The sequence below is a fragment of the Anser anser genome, assembly GCF_964211835.1.
Source record: "Anser anser genome assembly, chromosome: 2".
Lineage (NCBI taxonomy): Eukaryota > Metazoa > Chordata > Aves > Anseriformes > Anatidae > Anser > Anser anser.
In genome coordinates, this window is record NC_139721.1 from 59,431,090 (window position 1) to 59,455,982 (window position 24,893).

Here is a 24,893-nt window from a genome sequence, read left to right on the forward strand (position 1 = left end):
TTTCTTTAGTTCCTATTTGCAGGAATTGTTTACGCTTCTTTTTCTTTCAGAAATTATTTCAAATAATGTGAAATGATTAAAATTGACACCTCTACATAACATGTTCACAAGAATTATTATAATCTAAAAACAGTGTAGGTTTTGAAAATAGGCTGTATAATTGGAAGAGTGGGGGAATGTTAATAATACCAGCTTTGCGTACAGTAGTGAGAATAGGATTCACAAGGATTTCAAATACCATTGATTGTGTTCTACTTTAAATGGAAAAAGATATAATATCCCCTTCACATCCCAATGTTTATGAGTTGAAATGACATCATATAAATATCTATTTAACTGTTTGTCTGAAGTGACATAACATTGACCTGCCCGTTAATTGTTTGTTGTGAAGTTTGCAATATATTTGCTATAGAAAGAGCATTGCAAGATCTCAGATATAGTAATATAACGTTTCTGTGAAATTGTCCATCATGTGTATCCCACCTTATTAGTCTGCAACAATATTATGGTGACAATATTTGTAGCACACAACATAGAGTCTGATATTAGTGCAGACTATTAATTTCATGGTAAGCATTTTCAATTTAACCATAATGGACACTCTACCCAGTATGTTCAGTTTAATCAAGCCATAAGAATATGTTCTTTATAACTCCATAGTGATTTTTTGCTGTGCAGAACTGATTTAAAAAATCACAGCATTATTCAGTAGAGTATGTTCAAAAAAATCTTAGAATGTCTTCCATTCTCTATTTGTTAAAAAATCCTTTTCATCTTGGTGAATGCTTATATCCTGCCAACTTTTTATTTGATCAGAATGATATGTTGTAAGACACTATGATAATTTTCACAGAAGAACTGTGAATAATAGGAATTTCCTCCCAATGCAGAGTTAAAAAGATTTCACTGAAGTGGAAGCTTTTCATCCTTTCCAAAGCTGGTCTGCCAACTCCTTGTAGCTCCACGTTTGAATACTAGAAGTAAGTTTGCTGTTTAGCTGCTGGATGCTTGTTTATCCTTCCAAATTCTATGACAATGTCTATTGAGAGGGTATTTTATAGCTCTGACTTCAAGAGCACACAAAATATTCTTCTATTAAGCAGAGAAAAATGCACAACCAAACTGGGATAGAATGAAAAGTGACAGGATTTGCTATAAATGAGAGGAAGGCTGGAGTTAGCTGCTTGGTGATTTGGCATTTACAAATATCAAAGGCACTGTCCTTCCCTACCTGTGACCAAATACGTCCACATGCATATTCAGCATGAAGTAGCACTGTATGATAAAGCCATACCTATTCTAACAACAGACCAGAGAAGTAAAGCCATGAGTGGTACGAGGTGTTTTGCTGTTCAGCAGCAAATGCCTCAATTGGAAAGTGAGGGTGAAATGAAAATATCTTTACTACTATCATTAGTGACTTCATATTAATGTTGTTGCTGCTAGGCCAAGTTCACATGCAATGGGACTGTACATTAGTTTTCTCTGAACTGCTATTGTGTGCAACATAACAGAACATGAACAGCTAAGTTCCTAGCGGAGTCCCACCAGCCCAATGTCTCAGCCCAGCCCAAGTGGAGAAAATCCCAGTCTGGTACCTGCTTCTCCAGTCTGCCTCAGGCAGCAGCCTGGATGGGAGAGGCATGGCTTGATCCCTGTGCTGGCAGAGCTAAGGACGCATCTTCTCTTTGCCTCTCATCTGTCTTTCAGTTTCATCCCCATTCAGGGTAGCAAACAGGTTCTTCTCTAACCCTCTGTCTTGATGGACAATACTTGGTAGGAGCTGCTGTTGCCAGTAATCCTTTTTGCTCTACAAATTCAGCTGAGCCCTGTATAGCCACCTCGGACTGTTCCCATGTCTCTTTGATACAAGCTGACCTAAACAGGGAGGTACAACTTACTTATAGTCAGTATTATCGTGCATTCACAGTAAAACATCTACTTTCTTACCAGAACACTTAGCTGAGAATTAGCTATCCGTGAAAAGTACAATGGCCTGACAACAGTATTAATGTGTTGAGTTTTTTTTGGAACCAAATATTATTAAGAGGATTTTGATCAGGTGTTTTTTTTCAGTTTCCAAGAAGAATATTCTTCCCTTGTTTTCACTGTTGCTCCTTCTTCCCACATTTTACTAATTAAGCAGGTGAGATTTATTCTCTTCTGTACTGTCTGAAAAATAAAATAAAATAAAATAAAATAAAATCTTATTATGGTGTCTTTTCATTGAAGCTAGTGAAAACATCAAGCAAGTTTTCATCTTCACCTCATTTTGCTACCTTTTCATACATGTGTATAAATAGATAACGATAACAAAATGTTTTCTTCTTAAATACCTGTTGCTAACATGCCAAAGTAGAACTTCTGTGCTCATATACTGTCCTTTTGCTAAAATAAGAACAATTCTTGCTTTTAAATAAGGTTTCTGTACGTTGTCTATATAACATCTAATGGGGAGTTGTCATATTTCCTAGTTTCTTGGTCATTAATTGATGGCATGAGACCAGGAATGCAGGTATCCAAATATGCTTTATGTCTCTGCTCCTCATGTGCAGGTCCCAGGTTTCAGAAATATTATCAAGCAATGCCCTTGCTGAAAGTAGGGTTCAGAGCCTGCTTACATAAATGTTGAAGCTTAAACATTACTTTGAAAAAGCCTATTCTCATTGTAATTTTTATAAATGTAGCATCAATTTGATTGAATGATTGTTGACAGACTGTCCGTTTGTTTTTATCCATTATTACTGTTAGATTTTTCCAGGGTGTCTCAGCAGTTTTGCAGAGCTTCTGTTTGTGAGATGACAGTCTATCATTACTAAACATTTGATGTCATGAGCATTTTATGAAATTAGGAAATGGAAATGTATTATATAAATATATTATATAAATGGAAATGTATTATATTCATTTCCATTAGGAAATGGAAATGTATTATATTCAGTCATGTCAACTGTCTCATTATTCCCCATTCATCAGAGCAGGTATTTAATTCTGAGAAATAGCTCAGCAGTTTTTTATCCCTTCCATGCCTCTTATAGAAACACTTTCCTCTGATCAAGTATGTGCATTTTGGTGTGTCAATCTGTTGTAGTGCTTTTCTATGAATCTCTTTCTGAGGAGTCTTGTTTTTCTCCTTAACTGTTGCTATATATTAATTAGGGCAGCTTGTTTTTAAGAAGTAACTGCAGGGGGGCAGGGATGGCAAATATTGAGCATTATCTGTACCAGCGTGTGATTTTTTCTGCCGTAATATATGCACCAATAACCTATTTTGACTCTGTAGTGCAGCTGTAAGAAGTTCTCTTCTCAATGCCAATGGCCGCAATACTCTAAGACCATTGATCTTCTATTTATCTTGTATAAGAATGAGGAATTTTTTTTTTCTTGAGCTTCTTTATCATTTTGTATGATTTCTTGATTTGCTGACCAGCATTTATGCTCATGGATTGGGCCAGCACCAAGGTGTCTTAGGACAGAAGAAATCTAGAAAGGCTTAAGATGCCTCTTCACATGCTCTTATTACCTTAGCTGTACTTCAAATCTTGTATTGAACTGTGGGAGCCAGCGATACATTTTGCAGTGGTGTTTATTGTATAATAAAATACCAAAGAGGGAGACAATTTAAGCTGTTACCTTCAAGGTGTGACTGTTTTTTGTTGTTGGTAGTGGTGTTTTTTTTGCTTATGCTGCAGTAAATCAGGAACATTTTCAGGGACATGAATGACATTATGCTAGTGTATAGCTACTATGAAAAAGGAAAATGTACAGAAAATTTAAATGGTATCATTGGTATGAATATAAGATGCTTACTCATTTTCCTTGTCTAAATATTCAAAACCATGCAAGATGCAAGAGAAAACCTTCATAACTAGACAAGAAAGAGAATTTACTCTTAAGGCATTTGTCCTGAGCTGCTGCAAGTTATCCTTGTTCTTGAAAAAAAAAAAAATTAAATCTGCTCACCTACAGAAGACAAAACCCTTCCCTATAACTTATGTCTGAAGTTCACTGTGGCATAAACACAGCTGAGCATTTCTTCAGTGACCTGTGTGATTATGTAGGGCTTTTTTGACTGAAGGTCATCTTTATTCTGATGGTCATGGACCTCTGCTGGATTTTTATAAGGAAATGTAGATTCATTTTCTGTGATAAAATACCTGTACATTTGCTGTGGACCTAGAAGTCATCTGCATGAAGGAGATTCTCTTTCTTTAATTTAGTTACATTGCAAATGTGATTAGACAAAAAAGTAAACCAAGAATGTCAGTTCAACTATGGAAATGGTTTAGTAAAGCCTTCTTATTACCATCACATAGCATGAAATTGTCCCAACACATATATTGTTGCAGTGTAGGTTAATACCTAGAGAATGAGTCTACACCATTACTCTTGTCATTAAAGCAATATTTGACCTCAATAGTAGGGGAGTGAGGATGCCCTTATTTCACTGAAAACGGCTTTTAGCCAGTAGGAGCTCTAAAGCCAGATTCTGTGAGTAGTGGCCTGCTACTTGCAAATGTTTTTTTTTAATCCAGAAGTGACAAGAGAGAATTGGTTTTGAACTCTGTCTTTTCTGACCTCACAGGAATAAATTACCTTCTCCTTAGAGGTAGTATGACTGACTGAAACTTTACAGAGTGTTCACAGTTTTCACCAGCCTAGGGAATAATCATTCAAATCTAACAATAATTGTGGCATCTCTCATCTGGCAGCCAAGCACTGTTCTTAAACTGTAGTACTAGGGTGTATGTACAATTTTAGTAGACACTGTTTGAAATTGGCTGTTTCTTGAAGTGGACACTGAAGCTATAAACCTATCAAGAATTTTTCCTAAGAGAAAATTGTTCAGAATTAGTTCATAGCATTTTATTGGAAATTTATATGCCGTTCCTTTACCCAAACACATTTATAAGAAGCATTTTTTTCCAGATAACTGCAGTGTGCTGTGTTTTTTGTTGTTGTTGTTTATTTGTTTGTTTGTTTTTGTCTCAAGTTTTAATAACAGAATCTGAATGCAAAACCCATGACTATGAATATATCGGTCATTACACAAATATCTCATGCAAATTTGTTAACAGGATTTTTAAACCTACACAGTGAATAAGCAAACAAAAAAAGTATTATGCAGACCAAAATGAAATACATGAATGTAGATAAGATGCACATATTAAGACAAACCTTATTATAGCACATGTTAAGGTGAACCTTGTTATAAAATAATCATTTCAGCGTGAAGAGTTTCATCTATTAGTTTTGGAAGTGGTGTTATAGCTCATTCAATGTGGAATTTCTTCTAAACTGTACAGATAAAAATATCAGGATATGCCATACCCAAATATGTATATGTTTGTGTATTATGTATTTAGTTCTTAATAGCTGCCACCTTGAACCCAACTCACATTCAGGTGTTTATTCTTTACAGAAATGTTTGTTAGATAAAAAGTACAATTTAGCGAAGATTGGAATTAAACAGAAAGCCATCTTATCCATATTTTTACTTATGTTTATCAGATTTCACAGGCATAAAATACATTGCATACAGCATATTTTAGATCTTCTTACACCTGTTTAAGTTACATGTCTTTTACAAGTAGCCAATTATACATTATGTTCCTCTTAAAAAATCTTTTCTTGCTTCTTTTCTATGTAACATTGTTTTCATTTCTCATAGATCATAAGTGTATTTATTCCTTATCACTCAAATGTCTATGAAATGCAAGTAGTTGGTGACAATTGGGTCCAGTGTTCCTTGGTTATATGACTAAGCCAAAGAAGTGTGAGATACCAATCTGTTACGGGTCAGTTTAGCTCTGCTGAAGAGACCTCCTAGTTTGTTTGCTAAAGAGATTTCTATTAGTATTCTACATATCAGAAACATGTTTATTTCACCACCGTTAATTGTCCTTTATATGTTACTATTGTGTACCTATACTATCTGCTATCATAAATGGAGTTGTTAATAGTAACCATTTTAATATGCTAAAAATTTTTTTCGTTTGGAACTCCTTCTGGTCAGCCTAAAATTTCCTTTATTTAGTATATGGATTTGTGTTTTGTTTGTTATGTATTGAAACCTATTATTTACTTTATATATATACATATATATATTTTTAATATGTTGCCATTATGGCTGTGTGCAAAATTATATCCCTGGTATTTTCTCCGTACTAAATCTAGTATCTCTGGAAAGTGTAATAGACAAATTTAGTGCCACATGATAGCTGGAAGTGTCTTTCCTAATGACAGCCACTTCGGGAACAAAGAGAAAAGGAAACATTTTGCTGTTCTGGATAGTGATGATGAAAGAATTATGGTTATTGCAATATTGCACCATTAGACTGAAATGCAAATGCCTTTGACAAGTTTTCTCTAAGGTAATAAGCAGTACAGGGTTTTCATATTTGCTATGACCAGCAGTACACTGAAGAATAAACTGAAGGAGAAAGAAGAAAGTCTACCTACAGGTCCACATTGGATTGTATTGCTGAGTATTGTCATGTTGAAAGACTTCATAACTTCAAGTGCTAATCTAATGAAAACTATTTGCAGTTGTATTGTTTGCTTGCTCATTTTTAATGGCAGAATCTGTGCATGGATATTGATATATAATGTAGATATATAAATTATTATCAGTGGTAGCGCTGTCTTGATTAATTTGTTCCCTTGTTTGCTCATGATCCTCTTGATGCATGGAATAGGACTGTGATTTGACAAGACAATAAATCCAGCTTGAAAGTGCCTACTGTCTGATAAGAAATGCCATGGCTGTGTGATTTGGAATTACTCAAAATATTTTGATAGGTAGCTTTGTGCAAGCAAACTTTATGCCAAACCAGATACCACTTGAACTTTATATCAAATCTGGTATTATCTTGTCTTCTGTTGCTGATATCATGCCAATGTAAAGGCATATGGCTAACATAGACACTCCGTTCTATGTTCTTACTTACTCACAGTAAATAAAATAATGTTCTGAGGCTTAATCTAGATTCAGTCTCTGACTGAATGGTGCATCTGTGCCTTGCTGATGTTAATAATAATTTTAGAACAATCACCCAAATCTCCATTTTGATTTTTTCTCCTGGCTGCTGCAGCTGTGGGATTCAGGACGGTGTTCAAAGACTAGATCACCAACAGGGATGCAAGAAATAACACACACATTTGAGGACAAAATATACTCGGGCCGTGGTTCTGAACCAATCTAACATTTAAATTTCCCTAAATAGGTCAGTCTGCCTTTCTGATTTAGATGATTACTTCCTTAATATTGCAGCAGGTGTATATTTCCTTAGGCCTCTGGAAGGTGTAAGTCTCTAAATAGAAGTCAGCATTGATAGTTGTATGATTACAGCTGCTAACCCAACCTGAAGGTGTGACTCCTTCTGTTCACTGTAAGTGTGTGAATCCTGTGAAAGTAAGTGCCTTAAATTCCCAAAAGCTATGAGTATAGTGTCATTATAGGAAGTATTTTAGATTTTGCAAAAAAGCCCTCAATCCTCAAGGCCAGGTGTCAGGGCAAGGTTTCATAAAAACAATGCAAATAGTTCCAGATACCTATGCCCGTCCTTTCTATGCAGACTATGGCCATGAAAATCTGAACATTTTGAAAATTCTAAGTTTTTTTTTTTTTTAATACTTCATTTCTGCAATAACATTTTTCTTTTCCTCACTCTAAGCTTTTAGTAAATCCTTTTCTCAGCTCTCATAGCTTATGCAGTGAAGCTGGATTGTTGGGCTGGCACAGATAATACAATCATTTCATCCTTCTGGTAGATACTTGCCATGGAAATTATTGGGAATAACCTGCTTATCTCTGAGACTATTTTATTTGTCACACTGAGAAATAGGGTGATTTGGAGAAATGTTATATATAATCACCATTGTAGTTTTAAGTATATGATTGGGATAAAGGATATTATTCATAAAACATTATTAGTGTGCGATTCTGAAATCAAAGAAATAATTATGTCTTAATTTCTTATCATGACTATGCAATAAATATTTTTCTTAACTGTTTTACAGTTACATTTTTTTTACTACTAACACTTGTTTCACTAATGTGAAATTTCAGTTTCATCATTTTACTGAAAAATCTGAGTTAATTCAAGAAGCCAGAAATAGCTGAGATACCTCAGGATGGGAAGGAAGGGGAGGTGGCAGTGGGAGGATGTTTTTGAGAATTTTCTTCTGTAAAGAGTTTCCAAGAAGTGAATAATCAGTATTATGTTGGGTCCCTCCCACCCAAGAAGCTATGTTCCAAAATTTAAGCTTCTTTTGAATAGCAGCTATGTTTACATGGCTGGAGAATTTGCTTGGATCTGTGGTTTAGCATCTGAGGAGAAAGAGGAAATGCATTAAACTCTTCTTCTCTTTTGATTGCTAATTGCTTAGAAACTGTACATTGTATCTACCGCTCATCTTATAGTTACTAACAAGCACCTTTATGTTTTGATCAAACTGTCTCAGGGCTGCAATAGTCTATCATTTATTTTACCTAGAGGAAGGAGTATGTTTAATATGGTAGGCCTTTGTAGTCCTATTGAAAATAGAGAGGGAAGAAGAAGGAGAGGTTATATTTTACAGTGACTCAAAAAAATGAAACATTTTGTTCTCTGCCCTGGAATGTTAATAAAAGCACTGTAGTGACAATAATATATAGCCTTTTCCAGGATGGAAGGAACAGAAACGTATGTTCTGCCTTCTGGCAAGAACAATGATTATGCGTTTTATCTGTCAAATCTATCTGTATATATAATGCTTCTAGAAGCATAGTATCTCTGTACTGAAATATGTGAAATTAAATTAACAATTCTACAAACCAAAGTCATGCTGAAAATAGAAAACATGTTCTGAATTATAACTGTAGTTTCTAGGAAAAGGAAGACCAGAGATGTTTATCCACCATCTAAATATTAACTATTTTTTTGCATGTATGAAGTAGATGTGTGACCAAAAAATAAATAAGCTTTTTAAAGACACTCTTAAGTAGCTCCATTTTGACAGAAGGTTTTGTTTATTAAAAAACTATTACTGAACTTCTTCCAGTAATTTAGAAGTTTAAATTCAAATCTTCCAAACTTTTTTTTTGGCAGACATTACTTTTTTGACATTATGAGAGGGTAAGCACAAATAATACCATATTTTCAATATTTTGAGAGGTACAATCAGTATAATCCAACACACTATCAACAGTTAGGAATAAAGATTCATTTCTGAAGTGTTTTATTTAGAGAAAAAAATACATAATACATTTATTATTTAGAGAAAAACATACATTTATTTAGAGAAAAAAATATCATATTCTATTGATATACTTCAGTCATTTGACTGAAATTTATGACTGAATTTAATTTTATTCAGTCAAAATTAATTTAATTTTGACTGAAATATATAAGAAAGTTTACTCAAGCTAATTTTAACTTTGAAAACTACTCTTTCTTGTAACATAGATCTGCTCATAACCTTTTTTATCGCACTGCATGCATAAACTAACTGAATTCTACATCTGTATTCAGCTAGGCTTATGCTGACATCACTGGGTTTAATTTGTTAAAATAAGATCACTTTTAGGAATGTCCTTTTACTTGATATTTTCACACTTTGATTACATTTGTGTTCTTTACCTAGTATTTATTTTAACAACAACAACCAAAACCAGTTTTGGACTACTTTTCAGAACGATTTATGCGGTCTTTTGTTAGTATACTTTCTGATGACAACATCTTTATCATTTTCAGGATTTCATATAACATGCCAAGGATGTTAAGCACTGATATCAGACAAGAGGAACTAACAGTGTCTGTGAGCAAATTACCTTATCCGTAATCATTCTCAAAAGATTAGCTCACAGGTAGATTTCAGTGAACATCTGGATAATTGATCCGTTTTGTCTTAAATATTTCAATTATTTTCATTTCCAGTTGAAATTTTCTAGCAAAAAGAAGAAACTCTTACTAACTCCCAACATATATCCTGACTATCATTTGAGACATGCAATACAATTATGTATTCTGATTTTTTCTAGTATAAATATAATAGATGATAGAACTGTAATTCTGTTCACTGTGTTAGGAGAGGCCATCGCTTTACAACAGAATTCAAGCAAAGACAATAGAAAACAACTGTCAGAGCACATTCAGTTCTTATAAGACAAACAGAAAAATATCATGATGAAATACTCATATAAAAGGGTGAATGAATGCAGTAACAATGATGTTCATTTGAGTGAAAATTTTATCTTAACAATTAACCTTTATTTCACGTTAAGTACACTTCTTTGTTGTTCCCTTTGGATATCCATATAAGAAACAATGTGTTATTTTTCTTCATTGGCATTTCTTCATTCTGAAGAAATAAGTTTATAGTGACATGATATACTATACCCATAAATGTCATAAAATCATACCCAATCATCAACATCCATGTGGCTTTGGTCAAAAGTATAGAGTAAATACGATGAGGACAGTTGGTTTTATGACACAATCTTATTATTATAGAGCTCAGATGGCTGAAACAACTGCTTGAAACAGAAAGACCTAGATTTTACACAAAGGAAGGGCACATTATCCACTTGCCATGAGGCCAAGTGAAATATGCTATTTCTATAAAAAGGAGCAAACTACCTTTCCATAGGTCAAGAGACATGCTAAGCTTCACTGTTATATATGCACAGTATGTAGCTATGGACTATAATTAGAGGGCTCTAGGAGCTACATTTATTGTCATTATTACCATTGAATGCCAAAAGGTACATGACACTGAAAGAAAATGTGATTCTTGCTCTATGAAGACTTCAGTTTTTCTGTAAATGGAAAAAGGCAAGTATTAGCTCAGACTTTATTGTGGGTGGAAATTCCATATTTTTGTGACCTCTGCGAGAGGTTGTTGTATGCAAACAGACATTTCTATGAATTTCAGATGTTAGAATGAAAGGAGGGGGACAATTGAAAATGCATGATCAATATAACTTCTTAGTCTGTAATTTATCATATTGCTTTTGCTAGCTATGGGTTAGATTATTTATTCTCATTTTTAAAAGGGTTATATTTTTCTCAGAGAGCTTATTTTTATTTTCATTTACTTAACTGACACCAGTCCACTGCTAGAACTTCCCATTAAAGATGACTTTGTGATATAAATGTTAGCTGTTTCCTTTGCTCTCAGTCTGTTAACTGCTAATGAGTAAGGGAGTGTTCTGTTTAAATAATGCTTAACATCTAATCCATGATAACAATGTATGAAACAGTTTCTGAAGCCTACAAATATGGTCCCTCTGGTAATCTGCAAACTTGGCAAAACTACTTGACTGTAGATGAAATGCCATTTTGTGATCAGAAGGGACTGCAGATACAAGGCTGATAAAGTGCATCCATATCACTGAAAAAAAAAAAATGGCATAAATACTTTTCCAGACAGAGCTTCATATCACTAGACGTTAGGTCTTTAAAGGGAAAGTGGGAGGGACTAAACCAGTATTTTTTTCTATTTTTCTTTTTTGTGCGTGTGTAACTGTGCACAAACAAGTATTTACAAACCATACATTAAATCTATTGCACAGCAATAGAAATACTATAGTGAAACAATTTCTATTTTGATTCAGTATTAATTATTATTAAATTAATGAGACTCATTTAGAGTCTTGTTTGGCTTGGTCTGTCTAGGATGCTGCAAAATACTGTGCTGATAATGGCATGCAAATCATTTTTCTGTCTGCACAAGTGCTCAGCCCCTTCCCAATCAAAAGTGTAAACTTCGAAGGAATGATTTAGCACAAGGGAAGTGTGTTTGGTAAGAGAAAGTGGAGTTATATTCACTTTAAAAAAAAAAATGGACACTGACAGAGGAACAGCACTGTTAGCTTTACTGTGCTCACAAAATTAAATCCAGATGATTCATCTGACTAAAGCTGAGTACCTATTGCAATGGTTGCAATATGCTGTATGTATTTTTGTGTATGCATTTTTGCTATTTAGAAGAACTTTCCAATATGCATCTGTTTACTTTTTTTTTTCCTAGAGAAATTTACCATGCATTTTTATATGAAAGTAGGGAATTCTTAGAGCAGGCTTATCATAGTTCTGCATGTAATCTGACAGTGGGAGAACTACTGTTTTCTTAGCAAATTAAACCTACAGGGCTGGCTTCATTTTCCATAATTTTAATGTAATAGCAGGATGGGACATTTGTTTTCTAGTGAAAATTTTAGAAGTTTAAAATATTCCTTCTTCTACAGGTTGTGAAACTAGATCCAAATGCTGGAGCATGTTTTGGTTTAAGTTTAGAAAAACAAAGCACAAGAATGATCGTTTTAATTTCTTAGCACAATATTCATTCTTTTCATTGTTGTGGAGTTAGACACGAGTTGTTAAAAAGGTGTTTTGTTTCATTTCCACACTGCTACATTTGAGTACTTCATTTGTATGTTATTCTCAGGCAAAGTATATAGAGGGGGAAAGCATGTATGCTACCGTTCATTACTTTCCATTACACAACTCATTCTAATTATTCTTCTTGCTTTTTAATGATACAGTAAAAAATAGCTACTATAATGTTCTCAGTTGGTATTTTTATGCAATATCTGATATCAGATAGTGAAATTATAACCCATTTTTAATAGTAGAAAATGGTGCCTTTAAATTTCCTCCTTATTAAATACATCCTCAAACTTTTCAGCTTCTATATGGAAGGATACATGATGGATAAATCCAAGTATTTCCAGGGATAGAATGGAACCTAGAAACATAAACACATTTCAAACTGAAATACTATGCTATATAACAAAAAAGAAAATTCTTCAGGACTAATCAGGTTTTTTGTTTGGTTGGTTGGTTATTTTTGTTTGTTTGTTATTTCTTTTCTGGGCCTAACTAAATACAGTGTGCCTTTGGAACTGAGGAATTAAGATCTACTGTTCAGTACAGTACATAACTGGAGGACTTGAAAGTGTCCTTGACATAAGCCAGAGTTGGGACACAGAATCTGCTCTCTTCAAAGTAACCCTACAACAAGAAATTGTATTGCAATGCAATTTCAGTTTGTTTAAGTTTAATGTAGTATATTTAATGCCACCAAAAGTGGTGATTTGGGATGAAGAGAACACAGAGCTAAAGGATGTCCAAGCCCTTTGTCTTTTATACTGCCATGCTATATTGAGACATTGCCAGCATTGAGGCAATTACTAAATGAGTATTGGCAAATTCTTTTTGTATGATCAGCCTTTGAGTGTCTTCATGAATTACCTAGTTAAGAAAAGGGTAGCTTGGATCATAGGCATGAAAAGGCTGTCTCTATTCTGGCGGAGATCACAGGGAAAGAATAATAGATTCCCTGTGTTATTACATTTCTGTACCAAGGGAATCTCCTTTAAACTGGATCCCTGAGCAGCCACCAGCTGTGACAATGTATGGCAACAGCAACAATTTAGCACAGATATGTAAAGCTTTTTCAAGCTGTACTTTTTTCTTACCAAGTTCTCATACTAATCCCAGATGTGTCGTCCTCCCTAGTCCATTCCCCATGGCAGGGTAGTATGAGTCCAGCTGATACTATTGTTATAAAAGCAAGCTTCTGCACCTGCATTAGCAATCCAAACATGTAGTATCTGAGTGAATAAAAGGTGTTTTCTTCCATTCAGCAGATTGTGTGAAATAAAGGTAGTTTTTCCCCTCGGTTTCTAAAGTGAAGATTCCCACAAAAGACATCAGTCTGATAAATATATGCAACAGTTGTATGTGCTGGAAGTCTGTGCAAGTAAATTAAAAGTAGTGCTATTTTCTGAAAGTAGAATTTGAAATCTCAGTTCTGGGACTGGATGATTATTGTTAAAGCTCTTCCTGCATTTAAAGAGAGAGATCTTTTAAAAATCCTTTTTTTTTTTTTTTTTGTATTCTTTATTAAAATTTCTATGAACTTTTCCCAGCTCACAGGGTGAAAAGTGCAGGAAAATTAAAGCATTCACATGTGAGAAAACAATTGTTTGATGACATCTATACTTCTCTTTGTAATGCATTATTTATTCCCTTGCATACCTACGACTTGTACAATATATATGGAAAGGAGTGCAAAGTTCTGTCCCTAAATCTTATATTATGCCCTGGCTATAACATAAGCAGTATTTAACACAATAATATATGCACACCTACTTCTATATGCAATACAACTTTAATTACTGCTTTGTTTATTGTATATGAGTTAAGAGTCTCTGGCCTGCATCTTCTGCATCGAATAACATTGACAAGGTCACCAAGGCCTACCTATGTGGCTGATCAGTCAAAGAAAATTATCAACAACTTACCTATTTCATGTGTATCTGGTGATGTCTTCAGGGTTGTCTTACACTTATCTGCTATTAAAATAAAAATAAAAATAAAAATAAAAATAAAAATAAAAATAAAAATAAAAATAAAAATAAACTATTTTTTAAAGACATTATAAATATCTGTCAAGTTTCAAAACAGTATTGACACTTTGCTTAAATAATGAACTTTTAAAGAAGTAAGTTTTCAGATATTTCCAAAGTGAAAACATTCTTCACTTCAGGATTTGGTCAAGTATATCTAATAATGATCAGAAACATATGTACATCATCCCATTTTTCATAGAATCATAGAATGGTTTGAGTTGGAAGGGACTTTAAAGATCATCTCATTCCAACCCCCCTACCACAGACAGGGTCACCTGTTACTAGACTGGGTTGCTCAAAGCTCAATCCCACCTGGCTTTGAACACTTCCAAGGATGCAGTATCCACAGCTTCTCTGGGCAACCTGTTCCAGTTCCTCACCACCTTCTGAATGAACAATTTCTTCACAATATCTAATCTAAATCTACCCTCCTTTAGTTTAAAGCCATTGCTGCTTGTCCTATCACTACACTCCCAGACAAAGAGTCCCTCCCCAGCTTTCCTGTAGGCCCCCTGTGGGTACTGGAAGGCCACCATAAGGTCTCCCTGGAACCTTCTCTTATAGTCCGTCAGCCTGTCTTCGTAGGAGAGGTTCTTCATCCCTTGATCATCTTCATGGCCCTCCTCTGGACTCGTTCTAATACTTCCATGTCCTTCCTGTTCTGGGGACTCCAGAACTGAATGCAGTACTTCAGCTGAGGTCTCATGAGAGCACAGTAGAGGGGGAGAATCACCTCCCTCAACCTGCTGACCATACTTCTTTTGATGCACACCAGGATGCAGTTGGCTTTCTGGGCTGCAAGCGCACATTGCTGGCTCATGTCGAGCCTCTCATCAACCAACATCCCCAGGTCCCTCTCATCAGAGCTGCTCTCATTTCATTCTCTGCATGGCTTGTATTTGTGCTTAGAGTTGCTCTGGCCCAGATGTAGGACCTTGCCCTTGGCCTTGTTGAACCTCATGAGGTTTGCACATGAGTTGTGATTCATGAAATTTCAGAGTCATATTAGAAATGAAATATTTTGCAAGACAGGAAATTAATCAGAATGGCATGATATAAAAGAAAAGGTTATTGAAATTTTTAGCTATTTCACAGGGAAACATAGCAATGTCTCTTCACTTTTTGATAAATAAAGGTTACTTTTTATCACACATAAGCTTTGAGGCTTGCTTTCTTTTCCCCGATATTTTACTTTCTTTGACTGTGGATCCCATGGCACTAGGTGAATGGAATAGAAAGAGGTGAACTCCCATGTAAGCCTAAATGTGTCACCAAATTTAAACTGTTCTGATTTGGGTGCATTCCTGTGTGGAGATTTAAAATTTGTTCTTTCCTACACCACATATTTCCAAACTTCTAGTTTGTCTGTGATGCTGAGATTCACAGCAAGGAGCACTGAACATGAGAGAGAGTGGCTATGTTGGCAGCCCATGCTGAGATTCAAACGGCAAGTCACTACCCTTTCTCCTTGCTTCTTTCTGTCAGTAGTATGGTTATATCCATACAGAACAAATCTTGCAGATAGGTGTCTATACTTCAGGCTTCGAAAATATATATCCAGCCACTGAGTGAAGTGGCTGAATAGTGGCAGAAGTCTTTCATTAATCCTCTATTATATTCCACTCTTCCAGATGGAGTCTAACAGAAATAGTGGGTTCCACAAAGCATCATCTAAAAAACCTATACAACTGTGCATGTACCCAGCCACATATATTTCTGCAGAAGGAAATAAATTACCCCTATGGATGATGCATTATATCTAAATTTGGAAATGAGATTTCAGGACTAGATTTTGTGAACTTATTTCTTTTGATTACTCATACGGGTTATGAGATATGTTCACTGGTCTTTGTCAACCACTGTTAAATAGTTCTGAACTGACAAGATACCTAGTGAATCTACACTTACCATTTACACTTTCTTCTTCCTTACTCTTTCTTCTGGACAAAATATCAAGTGTAGGTGTTCTTACTGAAACAGGAGAGATTGTTTTAAACTGCAGGAATTTTATTGCTACAAAATTCCAGCAACTTCTTCAATGTTTCAAAAGATTTTCATCTAATACAGTTCTGCAGCTGAATGAATCACAGCTCAAAGCGAGGTGGCATATGTCTTGTGACTGTACACTCTCATAAATACAGTACAGCAAAAGCCTAAATGGAAACATCTTTTTGAAACCATCTGTTCTTACAGATATCTGCAACAATAAAGACAATAAAGACTTTAAATGTTGCTATGCTGTTTTAAACCGTAAAGGCATTTCTTATAGGTCTCTCATTGCATTCTGAAAAGCTCAATTTGTTTCACTTATAAATAGCTTAGCTGCCATGTTTGTTGCTGTTATGTTTATGAGCTTTAGAAAATCTGACTATGGCTGATGTACCTATATGTTAATATTTATAAAACAGAACCTTTGTCATGCTGGAAAGTGCTGGATTGCCCTCTGGTAAATGTAACTTTTCTTTGATTGCACGTTTTATAAAAATTCACAGGGTGAAACAGTTCTTTTAGTTGCTGATTTTTTATTTTTTTGGGGGGGAGGGGGGAGGGAGGCGGGGAGAGATGTGTGATATCTTCAAAGAGAATACTGCAGTGGGTCAAACACAAAGCTGATAATCTTTGTTATTTATTCAGTTGCATCACATTGATTTTATATCTTGGCCGTAAAAATACTCAGTTTGAACAGTATTCCTAAACTTGCAAATTTAGTAATTTCTGTGGAGTCTGGAAGAAATCCCTCTGAAAGATGTGGAATTGCATGGCTGCAGCATCGGTGTCTGATCAGCAAGGACTTCTCTGGAAGTATCAGGGGGAAATCTGAGACAGTGGTTGCTCTACCCAAATGGGGAAATGTATTGAGGGGAAAGTTTATATTAGTGTTAGTGACTCAGCTGCCAAGGTGAACTTAGTTTTAAGCATCACAACAAGTTGTTAAGACCTGTTGGTTAATGAGATGTGGGGAAAAAAAAATCGCCACTCTGATAACTGGAACAGTGATGGAGATTAGAGCGACACCTGGGTGTGCTAAAAGCTGTGTTCTGCTTCAGTGTTGTTTTGTTGATGAAAAAAAATAATCTAGCTGACCAAAAATGTTTGAATTAGAACAGGGATGCAGTCTAGTTGTTTCTCAGCAAAACTCAGCCAGCATAACAGTATTGTGAAATTTAATAAGGTATTGCTTTCTCAGGAAATTAAATATTTGCAGAAAAAAGTTTCCACTTTACAGGTGGGACTAGGTTGTTCTCATCCAGATGTTTTATATAAATGCTTTTCTGGTGCATGGGGAAAAATAATAATTATTATTATTAATTAATTAATTAATTAAAAGAAAAAAATCATTGTAATACAGTTAATTAATATTCACAAGTTTCAGCTGGTGTGCTAACTCCTAACATGACAGTGGGACATTCTGCTAAGTGCTGTGACATGACAGCAGTTCTGATAAGTGTAGCTTAGATATTAAAATATTTTAGGCAGCAATGGTATTCCAGCTGATAAAGCACCAGTTTAAAAAAATGGTTTTATTTAGAGTTTCTAAGACAGGTAAACAGCCAAAGGAGTCCATCAAGACACACTACGGGTAATAAAATGGTTAACGGTGTGTCACAGCTTGCTATACTTCAATATATTTCTCTTCATTTCCTTCAATAATATTTAGTATATAGTATAAAGCATCCTTTTTTATTGAGTCCCCTTTAAATGTATGGTCATTTGAGGAGCACATAATAGTGCTCAGTTTTTTTTCACCTGAAACATGATCTGCTTATATGAAATAAAGCCAACTTAGAAAAAAATACTATGAGACAAAATCAGTAAAACAGTAAAACTTAAAATATTCAAAATCTTCTAGAATATTTTTAGGATTCTTAATATTGCATTATACATTTACCATAGATTGCTCTTAGTGGAAAGTGTATATGTGTGAGATATTGCTGATAAAGTTAAAAAAACAAGTTGTGGAAGTATGGAAATATTGGATGCAGATGATAATACTAATGGGAGGAAAATAAGAAAAGGCTCTGTTTAGGAAGGTTCTTTCTGTCTCACTAAAAAGACTATACTCCATTCCTGTGCCTTACCTCTGACCATCAAGAGTAAGGTAAGTAGCAGAGAGATTGCTATTACTACAGAATAATGAAAACAATGTTTTGCTCTCTGTATGATATTCTAGGAAAAAGATCAGAAACCTGGAAATTTCCTATTCTTGCACCCACTGCATCACAGTTGCATTAAGCAAGGGACAGAATTTTTTTAGTGGTTTGGTTTGGTAGTGCTCATCATTTGAAAAGGTTTCTATTTGGTAAGTTAAAACGCACATATATACTAGGTTCCTGTTAGGCAAATGTAGGGCACTGAAAAAAATAAAAAGGATGGATCTGGTGCAAAATTAGGTGCTTACAGTAGTTTTAAAGAACCTGGTCAAAGGGTGATACTCAGTGAACCAAAAATCACATCTCATTTGTGGAAAGAAAAAAAAAAAAAAGCTTATGCTTATAGAAGTCCCTCCGCTCCACTCCCCTCCCCAAGGGTAGGAACTGCAAGGTATTGTGATGCATCTGCTGTTTTTTCAAGGCAAATTATTTAAAAAATGAAGAATAATATCTGGTAGAAACAGTAATGCTGCCTTGTCAATGTGCTCCTTGCTGCTACTGCTTCCTCATTTTTGCTGTTAAAGTAATAGTTGAGTAGTGGTAAGATGGTGCATCTGTTTTTAAACTTAGTGAAAACTTTTATTTCCATCCTTTATTTGGTTCAGGTGATATGATGGTTTTGTAATGTATCATGGTGGTCCAGTTGCCTGAATCATTGCTACTTAACTCTTCCACCAAAGACTTAAAAATTGGATATCCCCTTGCTCATTGCCTCTACTGAAATCCCTGAATATCTTCTGGAAAACACATTTATGGGAGCAAAGCATATGTTCTCAAAGCCTTCAACAGCAGGCCTGAATGTCTTCTGAAACTCTGATAGCTCCCCAGTTGTCTTTTAAATTCAGTTCCTGATTATCCTCTAAAGCAAATGGACAGAGAGGTCCTATGCCACAGAACAGTTCCTTTTTTAGCATATGACTGTTTTCATGAATTTCTTTAAAAAGCAGAAATGTTTGTTTATTTTTGTTTTTCCTTTCAAAGTGAATTAATGAAGCCAGGGATTTTTATACTGGATATACACTGGCTGACATTTTGAGCTCCTACAACAGTTTCTGAGTTATTTTAGAGGCTTCTAGACTCATGCCTTTATTTCATTAAATATTCATCCTAAAGAAACAAAAGTGGAAGTAACTAGCTGTTACCTGGATCCTGTTCTCACACTTATGAAGATATGAAATCTTAAAAGAATGCGAAGATTTCATTTTGTGAGAGACAAGGCTCTCCAAAAAAGGATATAATACTCCTTCCTCTGTGAATTAGTTCTCATGTCTGCAGCTGCAAGACTATATAAAGAAAATTATTTTAACTGCAAGCTCTAGCTTTAGGATTTAAATATGGTGATTTTACGATGCAGAATCAATGTCCTGAGTAATCAGGATGGAGGGATGGAGCAGTCATCACCAGTGTGAACTATAACTTAAAAGATTTTACTTCATGGTCTTCTAATCGTATAAATCATTTATATTTTGTTGTTAATAGCATACCTGTTCCATGAGAGTTATCTCACACCTCAGCTGTTGCAGCGTGAGGACTCAGCTAAGAACTCCTCTGTATTGCTTTATTCTATTTAAACAAGTGATGAGTAAAAGTCCTCGCAATTACTGATTTTTGATTATTATTTCTACAGGGAGGAGAAGGCTATAAAGTGATAAATTGAAAATAACTGGAAAAAAAAAAAACCATTGGCTTTCCTCTTTATTTTATGAAATTGCTTTGTTAGGTATTTTTTACTACTTTTTTTTTTCCTTTAAAAATGTCCTCAATATGCTCGTAAAATAGAGGATATATATTTTTAATTTTAGTTTGGCTTTATGCTTGCAACCTAGAGCCAGTACCTTATACAGCACAGTTTTGCAAGCTGCCATTTTGCTTTAATGCAAAAGTATGCCGTCATGTTTCATTAGATACAGTGCCTTCAGAGTAGTTTCTGCTAAAGTTATGCTTTTTCTTTTTAAATCACAGTTGATCTCCAGCTCTCTAAATTCCCATTTCTTGTCCTTCTGAAAAACTATTTATATGCCATTATTTTTTCCCCTCCATTTAGAGCTGCAATAATAAACTTAGAATGTTATATGCAAGTTAATATTTTTGGCGGTGGTCATGAAGAAGTAGTGCCGTAACTCAAGAATACCATCTCATATTGTATGCTTCTACATTATATGCTGCTCTGATGTAATATTAACTGAGAATAGAAATAGCACAAAAAGCAACAAGACAAGGCAATGGAAGGACGGAAGGCAAAGCTGATTTTAGTCTCTTTTGTGTTTGAGTGTATTTGGAGCAGCAATACACAAAAGGCTGCTCTGAATTTCACTTGCCTCTGTTGATGCCAATAGCTTAAAATTACTGGAGTACATGGTCTATCCATATACAAAAAATTCTAGACATACACATAAATGAAATGGTAAAGTGAAACCCTGAAATCCAGATTTCATTCAGTTACTATGAAATAGGTCCTTTATGTTACTTCTCTTCTGCTGCTGATGGCTCCGTGCTGTCTTGCCCTTAGCTAAGCTGCTACCAAATACCAGTATCTTTAACACTGAGCCATCTTTGTTCACTTTGTTATGCACTACTACAGACACTCACAGTGAATTTGACTTCTGCACTACAGCTCTTTCCTACCAAAGCCAATAGCAAAATTATAATCAGGAAAATACCTTGGTTTAACATAAGGCATTCTTTTCTCCAAATATCTGTATGAAATATAATTACTTTGTACATGGCATGTTCTGAATATCATTGTTGGTTATTGCCTTGTGCTATGGGCAATTTTTAAAAATAAAATATTTTTTTATTTCCTAGCTTACTTTAATAACATTTAACTAATAGGCACTGAGAGAGGGCATCACTTAAGAGATGATAGCTTTCTGCCCTTTCCATCTTACCTGTGCTTTCAGCAGGTCAATCAACTGATCTGCCAGCATGCACTGTTTTAGTCAGAACTCTCTTCCAGGCTTCTGGAACTAAGGAAAGCTGTTGAAAGCACTGCTGCTGCATGGCTTTTACAGTTTCTGTGACTTGAGTGGTCACAAAAGAAATGCTAGGAAAAAAAAAAAAAAAGGAAAAAAAAAAAAGGACTAGATATTTACAGGTTTAGTAATAAATTTCTAGAGAAAGGACAACTGAGTGGTAATTCTAGTGTTTGTTATTATTATTGTTGGTTTTGATATTCTATTTATTTATTAGCTTATTGGAATGAAATAAGTGCCTTGACTTATGTTGTTTCTTCTGTCATCTGAGAGAAAAAAGGAAAAGGGATGACTCCCATCTCTAGACAAAAACAGATCAAGTAGTTTGACATATCTTTTTAAGATTTACCTCAGCTCATTTCCTCTAGCTGTACACAAGTTGGATGAAAATGACACAGCTTGTTCACACTGAATCACAGTGAATTCCCTTTCAGGGGGAATGCAAAAGAACATCAGTCGCATCCCTCAATGAATTACAACCATTGTTTTTGATTTCCTAGTGGGTAATTGAAGGCTTTTACAACTAGAAGAAATAATGTATAGAGCCATGAAAAAACAGATTAACTTTTCTGAGTGCTTCATTGATGTTTTAAGGCATCTACTTTGTTCCAATTAAATTTATATAATCTAAAATCAATGAACTTCTTTATTTTAAAGAATAAATTATGAAGGAAAATAATTTGTTTAGCCTGTGTGAACTGCCTTGTCTCCACATATTTTATCTTTCTAATCTCTGCAAGGAAAGAAAGAATTCAAAATGCTGTTAAGCTCAATGCAGACAGAAACCTTACAGTGCCTTCAGAGGCTGCCTGTCTTTGGGAAGGCGTCTAGGAGTTTTCCTGCTGGGTTAGACCTATATCCATCTAATAAACTGTTCTACCACTTACAGTGTCTACTACCAAATGCCTTAAAAGAAGGCACAGAAATGTTCAGGACATCTGGTGTATCTGTCCCCTAAATTATTTTTATTTTATTATTTTTTGTAATGCTTAGAGAATTTCTCAAACTCAAAATAAGCCTTAATTATCTATCATAAAATCCATTCTCTGTTTGTGTGCTTTTTTTTGTCTTGTTTTGTTTGTTTGTTTGTTTTCCATACAGTGTGTATGTTTCTCATCTGAGTATAGTAGGATTTGATTTCCAATTCAGATCAATATATATCGATTTATCTTAAGAGAATACCTGGCTAAGTAAAGATAAATGAAAGGTAAATGAATCTAATGAAATCTGAAGTGGAGTTTTTAATAGTCATAAATAATTTTAAAAAATATATAATACAATCTTTATTCATGAAAAAAAAAATCTGTCTGGACACTGAACACAGCATGGAGATGGTAAGACCATCAGTTAAATAACAGTGACTAGAACAGGTCCCTGTTACCATGCCAGCAATAAGCATCATGTCTCTTAACCTAGCTCAGGATGGGATCCACTAAGACGAGAATTCCAAGCTTGTTCAAGATGCTTAGTTTATACCAAGTTGATCTCAAATTATCCTATTCAAGATGAATTTTTATACCATAATAACATTGTGTCTGAGCCCTGAAACATTTTAGATAGGCAAGGTTTTTTATTTCTATGTGGTGAATCACGCCTGGGTTCACTGTGAAATGTGAGAAAACTGAATTAAATCCTGTGAAACTAAAGGAAGCATTAAGTTGGCATTCTTCAGAAAATGATCAGAAGTTCTGTTTGGGGCAGATGAAATACTGATTAAGAAATACCCCAAACTTAGGAGAATTAGAAATAGAAAAATTATCAAATTTTTTATAGTCAATCTTTTGTCTCAGCTTAAGTTTCCTCTCTAGAACATAAAATAAATTCATAATCCTAAACTGCAATAGCGAATTGGTAGCCTGAAAAATTCCTTACTAGAAAAGTATAAGTATTAAGTACTTTTTCTAGTAGAACTTTACAACTTCACCTTATAAGCAGGCATTGAACACATAATGATACTATCATTTAAACTGAAAAATTCTCTCATAAGCTTAACGTTCTTACTGATCATTTTCAAAACTCTGCTGATTTTTGCCTTCCACAAGTGTGTAAAAGGAACTTTTGCTGTAAAGATGACAGGAAAAAGACAGGGAGATTTTAACACATTTTCTAGTAATTCAGCCATAAGGGAAAAACATTCCCCTCATATGATAATCTTCTAAATTTACAACTAGCTATAATCATGCTTTCATGCAGTTAGCAACAGTGACCTATTTGGTCTAAGAAACATCTTTAACTTGGTGGACTTGGCAGTTCTAGGTTAAAGATTGGACCAGATGGTCTTAGAGGTCTTTTCCAACCTGAATGATTCTGTGATTCTGTAGTTGCATGTCATTCAGCAGATTGTCTTTGTTATTTCAGGGGGAAAGTATCAAAGCATTCCTGAATTTGGAGTTACAGTTTTCCAGTAATTTAGTCTATCCTTTTCAGTTGTTCTGGGAAGCTATAGTGAAAGGTGAAGTTTTGTATTAAAGGAACTCAGGAGACCTTACATTTTAGATAAAATGTCTGCAGTCTTGAATATTATTAGCTAGGTTTAAGGCAAGACTATAATTTCAAATTGCTTTCAGAATAAACCATTGTAATTTCTTCTTTACAACTGCTGGAGAGATTGCATCTTCCTGTCTTCAAGTGTTAGAGGAAACTTCTTAATCATTGCAGAGAGCTAATTAAGCTAATGTAACATTTTCACTTTTATATAGCATCTACTATTACTATCTGGTTGTAGCATGAAATAATTTCAAAGTCCTCTAAAGAATAATTCCAATGACTATTTCATAGAAAGCTTAAATCTGAATAACAAATGGTTCTAGAAATGCTTTCAACACATGAATAAAAAATAGAACATCGTTTAAAAGGTATAAGTTCTAAAAGCTGTGTTTCATCCCTGAATATATTAATGAGATCTATTATCTTTTCTGAAGTTTGTTCATTGGTGACAGCAAAGAAAAAAAATGGAAAATCTGTAGTCAGCTTAAATAACTCATTTTATTAAACTGAGGAGTACATTTTTGCCACCCACAACCCGCCCTCCTCCACTTCCCAGCAAAATACACATATGCAAGACTAATTCCTATGTTACACATAAATGTAATGTTCCTTGAATGACAGAAGTTTTACCAAGTCCAATATTTTTTTTTCTATCTTTGAAGGATATTATCTACAGCTTGAACAGAATTTGGTCCTCAAATATATATAAGGAAGTGCAATAACAGGATGACTCTGAGGTCTGTATCAGAGATAGAAGTATAAACGAAACAGCTGATGACTTTTGCAGCTTTTGTGCAGTGAAGAGCACTAGCACAGCGCAAAGGAGCCTGAGGCTGTAGTGCAAAATTTTGGTATAGTAATCTAAGACATATCTGACACCAA

At 34.6% G+C, this 24,893-nt stretch overlaps 1 protein-coding gene across 3 annotated transcripts in view; it reads left to right on the top strand.

Moving 5' to 3' along the window:
• The window catches only part of DOK6 (docking protein 6), a 238,630-nt gene that overhangs the window by 203,308 nt on the left and 10,429 nt on the right, over positions 1-24,893 (top strand). Inside the window, exon 8 of one of the 3 annotated variants that reach the window (XR_014579799.1) lies at positions 891-980. The exons of the other annotated variants lie outside the window; for them this stretch is intronic. The gene's annotated coding sequence lies outside the window, so the exon portion shown is untranslated. The remainder of the gene's footprint in view (positions 1-890; positions 981-24,893) is intronic. 3 annotated transcript variants of the gene reach the window in all.